The sequence below is a fragment of the Choloepus didactylus genome, chromosome X, assembly GCF_015220235.1.
Source record: "Choloepus didactylus isolate mChoDid1 chromosome X, mChoDid1.pri, whole genome shotgun sequence".
NCBI lineage: Eukaryota > Metazoa > Chordata > Mammalia > Pilosa > Megalonychidae > Choloepus > Choloepus didactylus.
This window is the reverse complement of record NC_051334.1, coordinates 55,041,011-55,053,168: the sequence shown is the minus strand read 5'-3', so window position 1 is coordinate 55,053,168 and position 12,158 is coordinate 55,041,011. Positions and strand designations below refer to the sequence as shown.

The 12,158-nt window shown below is 38.2% G+C and overlaps 1 pseudogene; it reads left to right on the top strand.

Annotated features, from left to right (window-relative positions):
• Positions 1-413: 413 nt before the first annotated feature.
• On the top strand, positions 414-8,293 carry LOC119522150 (annotated as a pseudogene).
• The last annotated feature ends 3,865 nt before the right edge of the window (positions 8,294-12,158 follow it).

Genomic DNA, 12,158 nt, shown 5'->3' with positions numbered 1-12,158 from the left:
AGCTTTTAGATTATCTAAAATGTCTAGTTTTGAACAAAATTTCTTGTTTCTCTGCATGTCTCATAATTTTTGTGAGACATGCAGAGAAACAAGAAAGTATGCCAAATACACAGGGAAAAAAGTATCAACAGAAAATGTCCCCGATGAAGCACATGTTTGGACTTAGTAGACTAAGATTTTCAATTTGCTATTAAAAATATGTTCAAATAACTAAAGGAAACTATGTCTGAAGAATTAAAGGAAAGTATGAGAATGATGTCTCACTAAATAGAGAATACTGATAAAGAGACTGATAGCTGACTTCCCATCAGAAACCAAAGAGGCCAGAAGACAGTGGAATGAAATCTTCAAACTGTGGAAAGAAAAAGACTGTTAAGCAAGAACTCTAAATACAGTTTAACTGTCCTTCAAAAATGAAGGCAAGGAGCGGGCGGGTGTGCTCTCAGGGTCCGCCTCGGCCGCCGCCATTGCCCGGGAATCATCTGGGTGGCAGCAGGCAGCCCCGGCTAGTGGCCCTGAGTCACCTCTGTGACCATCAAGAGGAGGGATGGTCACCAGCCCCGTGTCGTTCCCCTCTCAGGCCCCCAGGAGGGGTGAGAGGGAGCCACCACTAATGTCAGAAAAACACTTTTGGGAAATAGCCTCTAAATCTTGGCTGAATTTTTTTTTTTTTAATCTTCATTTTATTGAGATATATTCACATACCACGCAGTCATACAAAACAAATCGTACTTTCGATTGTTTACAGTACCATTACATAGTGGTACATTCATCACCCAAATCAATACCTGGCACCTTCATTAGCACACACACAAAAATAACAAGAATAATAATTAGAGTGAAAAAGAGCAATTGGAGTAAAAAAGAACACTGGGTACCTTTGTCTGTTTGTTTCCTTCCCCTATTTTTCTACTCATCCATCCATAAACTAGACAAAGTGGAGTGTGGTCCTTATGGCTTTCCCAATCCCATTGTCACCCCTCATAAGCTACATTTTTATACAACTGTCTTCGAGATTCATGGGTTCTGGGTTGTAGTTTCATAGTTTCAGGTATCCACCACCAGCTACCCCAATTCTTTAGAACCTAAAAAGGGTTGTCTAAAGTGTGCATAAGAGTGCCCACCAGAGTGACCTCTCGGCTCCTTTTGGAATCTCTCTGCCACTGAAGCTTATTTCATTTCCTTTCACATCCCCCTTTTGGTCAAGAAGATGTTCTCCGTCCCACGATGCCAGGTCTACATTCCTCCCCGGGAGTCGTATTCCACGTTGCCAGGGAGATTCACTCCCCTGGGTGTCTGATCCCACGTAGGGGGGAGGTTGGCTGAATTTTTTAATCTTCCTCTGTGGATCAGCAATCGGATTTTTTTTTTATGTTCTTAGTTATCTAGTATTTTCTTGGAAGAACAAAGTGATATCCAGCCTAATATTCTTCATAATGATCCTCATTCTATAATGGATAGAATCATCTAGAAGGACATATGAACTTCAATGCAGATGCCAGCCAACATAAAGATGAGGACACAGACATCGCTGAAAAACTCTATCAGAAGGTTAAAATCCTTTGCTGGGTTATGACAGGACCTCAAAATTTAGAGAAAAAGGCCAAACACGTCAAACCTACATGGACCCAATGTTGTAATATAGTTTTGTTTATGAGTTCAAAAGAAAATAGACTTCCCTACTGTGGGATTAAAAACCAAAGAAGGCAGAGACCAAGTATACTGGAAAACAATTAGAGCTTTTCAGTATGTTTATGACCATTATTTAGAAGATGCTGACGCGTTTATGAAAGCAGATGATGATACATATGTCATAATGGATAATTTGAGATGGCTTCTTTCAAAATATGACCCTGAAAAACCCATTTACTTTGGGAGAAGATTTGAGCCCTATGTAAAGCAGGGCTACATCAGTGGAGGAGCGGGATACGTATTGAGCAAGGAAGCCTTAAAGAGATTTGCTGATGCATTTAAAACGGACAAATGTACACATAGTTCCTCCATCAAAGACTTAGCACTGGGGAGATGCAAATTATAAACGTAGAAGCGGAAGATTCTGGAGATACCACTGGAAAAGAAACTTTTCATCCCTTTGTACCAGAATACCACTTAATCAAAGGTTATCTACCCACAACATTTTGGTCCTGGAATTATAACTATTATCCTCCTGTAGAGGGTCCTGGATGCTATTCTGATATTGCAATTTCTTTTCATTATGTTGACCCTCTAACTATGTATGAGTTAGAATACCTTGTTTATCATCTTTGCCCACATGGTTATTTATACAGGTTATCAACCTGCCTTGCCTGAGAATATACTAAAGGAAATAAGTGAAACATACAAAAATGATGATCCAAAAGTAAAATTAGGAAACCGTTGAAAGAAAAACATGAATGAACAGAAGTAAAATGCCTGACATTGCACTGAAGAAGGACTTCTGCATTTCTGATATAGAATACTGGAATCCCAGTGTGGAATTCTTTCTAAGTGAACATTCCATATTAGAAATCTTTCATATGAATGACTGTAAACTGAAGCTTTAACAAGCGGTGAAGTCTGTTAAAATGTGTTTTTGATACAGAAATATATATATATGAAAAATATGTGTTTTTAAAATGGTGGCCAGGTAGAGGGACTAGAAAAGAGATTTTGTTGCCTGTTCCTGACCACATGTGTTATTGTCACTGAGAAACTAAAACAGTTAAATTTGCTAAAACTACACTGTACCATGTTAGTAACACACATAATGCTAAAAGGATCTGCCTTAAAGAAAATTTTAGAAGAAAAAATTGTTGCTCAGTGCTTGTAAACTCAAGACATGAATTTGTATTTGCAGTAGACATAAATGAAACAACTCTCCCTCCCCCGCTACACACACACACACACACACACACACACTGCTTGTCTTACGAAAATTTTCCTGTGATTATTTATAATTAGCAGTATTTCTTCCAGAAAAAGTGGCATCTGAATGGCACTTGTCCTAAAGTACAATAAAATCATACTTTGAAATTTAAAAAAAAAATGAAGGCAAAATTAAGACATTTCTACATAAAACCTGAGAGAATTTGTCACTAGTAGACCTATCAGACAAGAAATACTCATTTCAGGCTGAAATGAAAAGACATCAGGCAGCAACTTGACTCCACATGAAGAAATAAAAAGCACTGGTAAAGGTCACTATATAGGTATTATGAAAGAAAGTAATTTTGTTGGTAACTCCTTTCTTCTGTCTAAATTAAAAGACAACTGCACAAAGGAATAATTATTAAACTGTGTGGATGGGCTTACAACACACAATGATGCGGTTTGTATGACAATAATAGTACAAAATAGGCAGAAGGGAATGGAGGTATACTGAAGCAAAGTTTTTGCATATTATTGAGTTTAAGTTAGTATTAATACAAAGTAGATTGCTTCAAGATGTTAATGTAATTCCTAGGGCAACTACTAAGAACTTAACTCAAAAAAATATATATATATAGTAAAAGAAGCAAGAGAATTAAAAAGTTACAGTAGAAAATACCTACTTAGTACAAAAGAAGACAGGAATCAAAGAATAGAGGAACAAAAAAAGATAGGGATTGTATGGTATGTGAATATATCTCAATAAAATTGAATTTAAAAAAAGACATGGCACATGCACAAAACAAACAAAAAAAACAGAAGAGGAGGAAACACTTCCCAACTTATTCTATGCATCGATATTACCCCAATAGCAAAATCAGACAAAGGCTTCACAAGAAAATAAAACTATACACCGATATCCCTTATGAACATAGACAGAAAAATCTCCAACAAAATACTAGCAAACCAATTCCAGCAACATATTCAAAGTATTACATAACATGACCAAGTGGGATTTGTTCCAGGAATGTAAGGTTGGTTTAGTATCTGAAAATCAATCAATGTTGATCACCATCATAAAAATAAAAACAAGAATAAAGGAGAAAATCCACATGATCATCTCAACAGATGCAGAGAAAGCACTTGACAAAATCCAATAGCCATTCATTGCAAACACTCAACAAATTAGCAATAAAAAGGCACTTCCTCAACCTGCCAAAGGGTATCTATGAAAAACACATAGGTAACATCATACTTAATGGAGAAAGACTGAAGACCTTTCCCAGAGATCAGGAACAAGACAAGGATGTTTGCTTTCAGTACTTCTAGTCATCATTGTATGACAAGGTCTAGCAAAGGTAAGAAAAAAAAAAAGGCATCCAGATTGGAAAAGAAGTAAAACTATCTCTATTTGCAATGACATGATTTAGTATATAAAAAATCTTAAAACTATTAAAAAAAAACAATTTGAACTAAGAAACAAGTTCAGCAAGATGGCAGGATATTTCAGTAAACAGAAACTAATTGTATTTCTATGTACTAGCAATGAACAATCCACAAGTGGAATTAAGAAAACAATCCTATTTATAACAGTAGTGAAAAAAATAAAAAACATAGTAATAAGTTTAGCAAAAATGCAAGACTTGTACATCAAAAAACAAGAAAATATTGTTAAAAGAAATTAAAGATCTAAATAAATAGAAACATGGTTAAGATGGCAATAACACCCAAATTAATCTAGTTTCAATGCAAATCCTATCAAAACTCCAGCTATTTGTATGTGTGTGTACAGAAACTGACAGGCTGATCCTAAAATTCATATGGAAATTCAAGAGACTCATAATAGCCAAAACAATCTTGAAAAATAACAACTAAGTTGGAGGACTCCCATTTCCTGATTCCAAAATTTACTATACCTCTACAGAAATCAAGACAGTGTGGTGCTGGCACAGGAACATATAGATCAATGGAACTGAACTGGGAGTCCAGAAATTAACCTTTACATTCATGATTTATGTCAATTGATTTTTGACAAGGTTGTCAAGACAAGTCAAAGGGGGAAAGAACACTCTTTTAATAAAAGGTGCTGGGACAGCTGGATATCTACCATGCAACAGAATGACTTTGGATCCCTACCTCATACCATACACAAAAATTAATAGGATCATAGACCTAAACATAAGAGCTAAAACTATAAAGTTTCTACAGGATAGCATAGGAATAAATCTTTGCGACCTTGGATTTGGTAATGGCTTCTTGGCTATGACACCAAAAATCCATGTGACTAAAAAAAAAATAAAATGGACTTCATCAAAATAAAAAACTTTAGGGCTTCAAAGGATGCCATCAAGAAAAGACAACCTACACAATGGGAGAAAACATCTGCAAATCATATCTTTGACAAGGGACTTGTATCCAGATATATAAAGAACTTGTACAACTGAACCACAAAGAGGCAGCCCAATTTTAAAAATGGGTTAAGGATATCTTCCAAAGAAGATATACAAATGGCCAATATACATGTGAAAAGATGTTCAACATCATTAGCTATTAGGGAAATGCAATTCAAACCCACAATGAGATACCACCCTATACCCACTAGAATGACTATTCTTAAAACACAGAAAATAACTGCAGGCGAGGATGCGGAGAAATAGAGACTTTCATATATTATTGAAGGGAATGTAAAATGGTTGCAACCACTGTGGAAAACAGTTTTGTGGTTTTTCAAAAAGTTAAACACAGAGCTATCATGTGACCTGGCATCCCACTTCTAGGTATATACCTAAAAGAACTGAAAGCAGGGACTCTGACAAGATATTTATATACCAATGTTCACAGCAGCATTATTCACCATAGTCAAAAGGTGGAAGCAACCCAAATATCCATCAGCAGATGAATGGACAAACTAAATGCTGCATATACATACAATGGACTATCACTTAGCCTTAAAAAAGGAATGAAGTTCTGATACATGCCATTACATGGATGACCTTGAAGACATCATATGTTGAATGAAATAAGTCAGACACAGAGAGATAGATACTGTATGACTTCGCTTATATGAAATAGCTAGAATATGCAAACTCATAAAGACAGAAAGTAGAATACAGGTTTCAGAGGTAGGGAAGGAAGAGGATATGGGGAGTTAGTGCAAAATGTGTGTAGGTTTTCTGTTTGCGGTGATAGAAGAGTTCAGATAATGGATGGTGGTGAGGGTAGTACAACATTGTGAATGTGATTAATCCCACTGAATGATATGCTTGAGAGTGGCTGAGTCAAGAAAGTTTATGTTACATATATGTTTCCACAATTAAAAAAAAGAGCAACTAAAGAGACAATGACAATTAAATGCAATACATGATCCTGGAAGGGATCTAATAATGGAAGCTAAAGGCTCAAAAGGACATTATTGGGAATATGAAAAAACTGGAATATAGACTGTAAGATTTTTATCAATGTTAAAGTTCTTGAACTTGATAACTGTACTTAAGATGGTTACACAAGTGAATATCCTTGTTTTTAGGAAATGTATATGGAAGCATTATGTATTCAAGGAGCATGATGTATACAATCTACTCTCAAATGTTAAGAAAATAGACAGGCAGATAAATGGATAAACAGAATGATACAGTAAATGTAGCAAATTGGTGGATTTGGGTAACTGGGGAGGGGTATGCTGGAGTTCTCTGTATGGGGTTTGTATTATTTTTGCAACTGTCCTGTAAGTTTGAAATTATTTCAAAATTACAAGTTTAAGTAAACAACAACAACAACAAAACCACAATGTGGTATTACCTCACACTTACTAGGATGGCTATAACAGAAAAGACAGACAATAATAAGTGTCGGAGAGGATGTGGAGACATTGGAAACCTCGAACATTGTTGATGGGAATATAAAATGATGCAGCTGCTGTGGAAAACAGTTTGGCAGTTCCTTAAAAAGTTAAACATAGAGTCACCATACTATCCAGCAATTTCACTCCTAGGTACATACCCAAAAGAAATGAAAACATACGTCCACAGAATAGAAAGTAAAACCCTCATGCATTGCTGGTGGGAATGTAAAATGGTCCAGCCACTATGGGAAACCATTTGGCAGTTCCTCAAAGAGTTAAGCATTGATTTACCATATGACTGGCAATTCCACTCCTAGATATATACCCATAGGAGCTGAAAAAGGGACTCAAACAGATACTTGTATGCCAGTGCTTGTAGAAGCATTATTCACAATAGCCAAAAGGTGGAAACAACCTAAGTGTCCACCAACAGATCAATGGATAAACAAAATGTGGAATATACATATAATAAAATATTATTCAGCCATAAAAAGGAATGAAGTTCTGATATAGGCTACAACATGGATGAACTTTGAAAACATTATGCTAAGAGAAATAAGCCAGACACAAAAGGGAAAACATTGTATGATTCTACTTATATGAAATATCTAGAATAAGCAAATTCATAGAGACAGAATGTAGGTTAGTGGTTACCTGGGGCTAGGAACTGGAAGTGATTGCCAATGGGTATGGGTTTTCTTTTTAGGGTGATAGAAATGTTCTGGGATTAGATAGTGGTAATGGTTGCACAACATAGTGAATATACTACAAACCACTAAAGTGTATACTTTAAAATGGTAAATTTTATGTTATGTGAATTATATCTCAATTAAAAATGCTATTAAAAAATAAAACATGATAAACACTGCACTAAGGAAATGACCCATTTATTGACACTCTCAAACCTACAGAAAAAAAGGATTTTGAAAAAACAAGGAATGATACATGTAATAACATGGACAAATCTCAAAAATATGCTAAGTGAAAGACCAATATATTATATGATCCTATTTATATGAAATATTTAGAATAAGCTAATTTACAAAGACAGAAAGTAAATTAGTGTTCGCCTATGGCTGGGGGGCAGCCAATGGGGAGTGGCTGCTAATGGGTATGAGGTTTCTTTTTGGAGGGATGAAAATGTTCTAAAATTGCTTGTGGTGATGGGTGTACAATTCTGTTAATATACTAAAAACCAATGAACAGTATGTTTTAGAAAGGTGAATTTTACATGAGATAGCTCAATAAAGTTGTAATGAAAAGATGGAAGTAATAACAGAATGGCTGAGTACTGATGAGAATCATCTTGTAGAGGTGTGGAAATTGATGATGCAGTAGAAAGGGGGGGAAATTGCTGGAGCAATATCCTCGAGTAATTAAGAGGGGATGGGATCTAGTGATCAAGTGGAGGGGATAGATTTTGATCACAGCAGGGACAGTTTATCCACAATAACAGAGAAGAAGGCAGAATATTTGAGTACAGATGCTGTTTGGTAGATGGATGTGGTGGGAGCAAATTGTGGCAACTTTCTTTTGATGGTTTCAATTTTTCAGTCAAGTAGCAAGCCCAAGAATGAGGATGGAGAGGAGGTGTTAGTGGTTTGAGGGGAGAGAAGCTAAGAAATAGTCATCTAGGGAGGCAGGAGAGTGAATGGCTTAGGGAAATGCAGTTAGGACTGGTGGGCAGCATTAAGGGCCCACTTGAGATTAGTGGTCATAAATTTAAAGTAAGATCAGCTAGTGTGGTTGTGTGCTTTTCTCTAGCCATGTTGAGCTATGTGAGTCCAGGCATAGAGCAGGCAGACAGCTGGATTTAACCAGGGCTGGGGTTTTGCCTAGTGACTATGCTGAAGTGACTAAGGGGCAAGGGAGGTGAGGATGTATGCAGGGGAATGATTATGATGATAGACCATGGAATCTAAGCTGATTAAAGGAGGAACAGGAGAACATGGGGAATTGAATGGTTGTGAAAACATGGTAAATTCTGGAATGTCTGAAGGATTGTTGGAGTTGGGGTACTAGAGGGAGTGAGCTAGAGGGATAGGAGGTACTGGTTGTCTAGCCAGATACCTAAAACTGAGGTTATGGAAGCAAAGGAGTCACTGGTAATGACAAGTTGAAGAGTAAGACTATTGGAGTGGGTAGCTGAAGTAGGATCAAGGGCAAAGACCACTGTAAGAGAGCAGATCACAGAAATGAAAGATAAGAATATTAGAAGGATCATTTTCAAGGATATTAAAATCTCCAAGAATTAGGACTGGAATAGTATAAGAGAGTGACAGTGAGCTAGGACCTAAACTCTTCTAGGAATGAGGAGTCACCAAGGCAGGTATGTGTGTATATCTGTAAATGACTATAACACAGAGTGATAGTTGATGGTATAGTCCAATGATTTGAGATTTACAAAATGATGGCTGATATTTCCATAATCTCAAAGTATCGCTGCATAAATTACTTATTATAATGAAAAGAAGAGTAACTATAGTGGAGAAATCTGGCAGACAACACCTTAACCAAGTAGTTAAGTGAACAAAACCAGTAAGGGAACAAATTGACATCATGTGCCTCCTAATGGGAAGCACGTAGGATACATCTCTTCTGTGATATTCTTGCCAAAAAATACATAACTTGAATATAATCATAAGGAAACATCAGACAAACCCAAAATAAGGGATATTCTATGAAACATCCAGACAGGACTCTTTAAAAGTATCAAAGTCATGAGAGACAAAGAAAGACTGAGGAATTGTCCTAGATTGGAGGATCCTAAGGAGACACAACAATGAAATGCAATGTGTGGGATCCTGGATTGGATCCTAGAAGAGAAAAATGATATTAGTGGGAAAACTGGTGAAATCCAAATAAGTTTTGTACTTTAGTTAATAGTATTGTACCAATGTTAATTTCCTGATTAGGAGAAAACTGAACTGTAGTTAACATAATTTATTGACATTTGGGGAATCTGGGTGAAGGATGTGGGAATTCTTTGTACTATTTTTACAACTCTTTTTGTAAGTCTGAAATTATTTTAAAATAAAAAAGTTGAAAGATTATTAATAAAAAAAGGAGGATGGAGAGAAAATGTCCGGAAAGGGCAATTAGGAGCAAGGACACCTACCCCCACCTCCTGGAGGGCTATGAGGGGGCTGCTGGGGAAGCAGAGTGCTCAAGGGAGAACCAGATTTCTATTCAAGCAGTGGTCCTCAGTGGGGCAGGAACAGTCACAGGACATTTGGGGGGCATTTTTTATTGTCAGTAATTGGAGAGGGTTAGTGACATTTAGTGGCCATGGAACAGGGAAGCTTAGCATCCTTCAATGCACAAGACAGCCCTGCATAGCAAAGAATTGTCCTGCATCCCATACATCTTTAGAATGTCCCACCAGATAATCATGTAGATGAAAAACCTATTCATTCGTTCATTATTCAATCAATAAACACTTATTTAGAGAGCCTACTATATGTCAAGCAGTTTTGGGTAACAGGGATACATCAGGGAACCAAAAAAAAAAAAAAAAAAAAAGAACACAAAAATCTCTGCCCTCCCTGAGCTTATGATTGACAATAAACAACAAACATAATAAACAAAACAGATAAATTAAATATTTTGTAAGAAGGTGAAGAGTACTATGGAAAAATAGAGCAGGGTAAGTGCGAGAGGAGGATTGCAATTTTAAACTGGATGATTAGGGTATGCCTCACGGAGAAAGGGACATCTGAGTAGAGGCCTGAAGGCAGTGAGGGCATGAGCCTTGTCCAGAAATTCAACAACCATATAACCTGAGGGAAGACTGCACTTTGTTTTGTTTAGAACTTTATGAAGAAATTGTTCCTCATTTAGGAAAATCACATCACCCTGCTTGTGGTTTCTGAAGCACCAATCAACATGTAGGTGGCTGCTACATTCACAGGTGCAAGTATTATGTTCAAGACCATTTCATTAGGTCTTTTAGTGGAGTCATAGCCTAGCCTTTACATATTGAAATATATTCTTTTCTTATAACTTACTTTTCGTTTATTTCTCCCTTATTTTACAATAAGGGCATTATATTGATTTGGGGGGGAATTATGCATGTAGATAGACTCTATCTATGCACTTCATTTCAGAATAGTGAAGGGGGCATTTCAAAATATATATTACACAAGTGGAGTGTTGGATCCCATAGGGAGGAGAACCAATAAAGCATGGCAAGAAAACGAAGGGACTATTCAGAAGTCAGAGTGAGAATGGAGGGGATTTTACTGATGACTGAAGGTGAGTTCTAGAGGGCCTGGTCAAAGGATTTAAGGATAGTGACAGAAAAGAGAACATCCAGGGTTGTATGGGGATGTAACCTGGAGTTCCCTAGGCTCCTTGTGTTGACTAATATTATAAAGGATAAAGGGCTTGATCCACTTTTTAATCTAAGTGGCTCCTTCTCTTCCTGTTTAACAGAGTAGGCTGGGGAACAGAAGCAGCCCAAGGCCAGACACCATATTTTTCCCCCACAGAACAGTCCGGAGCACCAGGCTAAGCTCATAGGTGCCCTCAAGCCAAGCTCATTGCTATAAACAATACACCTCAAACCTCTTTAGGGATGGGAAAGAGGCAGGTACAAAGAGGGAAAACGATAACAGAGAAAGACAGAAGCATTCAGAAGGAAGACCCAACGGGGGAATGGTCAGAGACAGACACCAATCACGACAGTCGTTATTTATTGAAAATTTTCTAGGAGCCGGGCGCTGGGCAAGTGATGCATATACATTGTCTCAGGTAGATATTATTAGATCCCCATTTGACAGATGAGGAAAGAAGACTGCTCAAGATTTTATATTTAGTTTTAACTGGTTGGGTCAGGATTCAACTTCCTAGGTCTGGGCTGTCTAGTATGTCTCAGAGATGGAGACAGACAGAAAGACGGGGACAGACAGACAGAGAGAGACACGCACGCACGCACGCAGACGGTCACGTGAGAGGCAGACCTGCACAGAGCTGTTTCCCAAGAGACAATAGCGGGGGCCGTAAAAGGGGGGCACGAACCGTGGGCTCCGCAGACTACTCACTTGGTTGCCGTCCGGGGTCCGAAGGAGCACTCGTTCTCTCTTCGCTACCAGCATGATCGTCCGCAATCCGCTGACCTAAGGGTTGAGAAGCCGCCCCGGTAAAAACTCGCCCAGTCCCCGCCCCTTACGCACCCCGTCCGGGTCTCTTCCCTACCTCACCGTATCCTGCCTAGTGTCCACGGTTTCTCACCCGACAGCCCGGGCATCAGCGCCGTCGCTACAGCGAGCGAAAAGATAACCCGACCAGTATCTGGATCCCGTGAACACACTGGGCGCGTCCCTCCAGCCGGCCGGAGCGGGAGCAGGGTTACAGATCTCCACCCGCTACCGACGGCACCCCGGCTCCCATTGGAGAAGTACCCTCCTGCCTTCCCCAGGATTGGTTGGAGATGGAAACACTTTATTTTTCTCCCTGAGGTAGCCAGCCA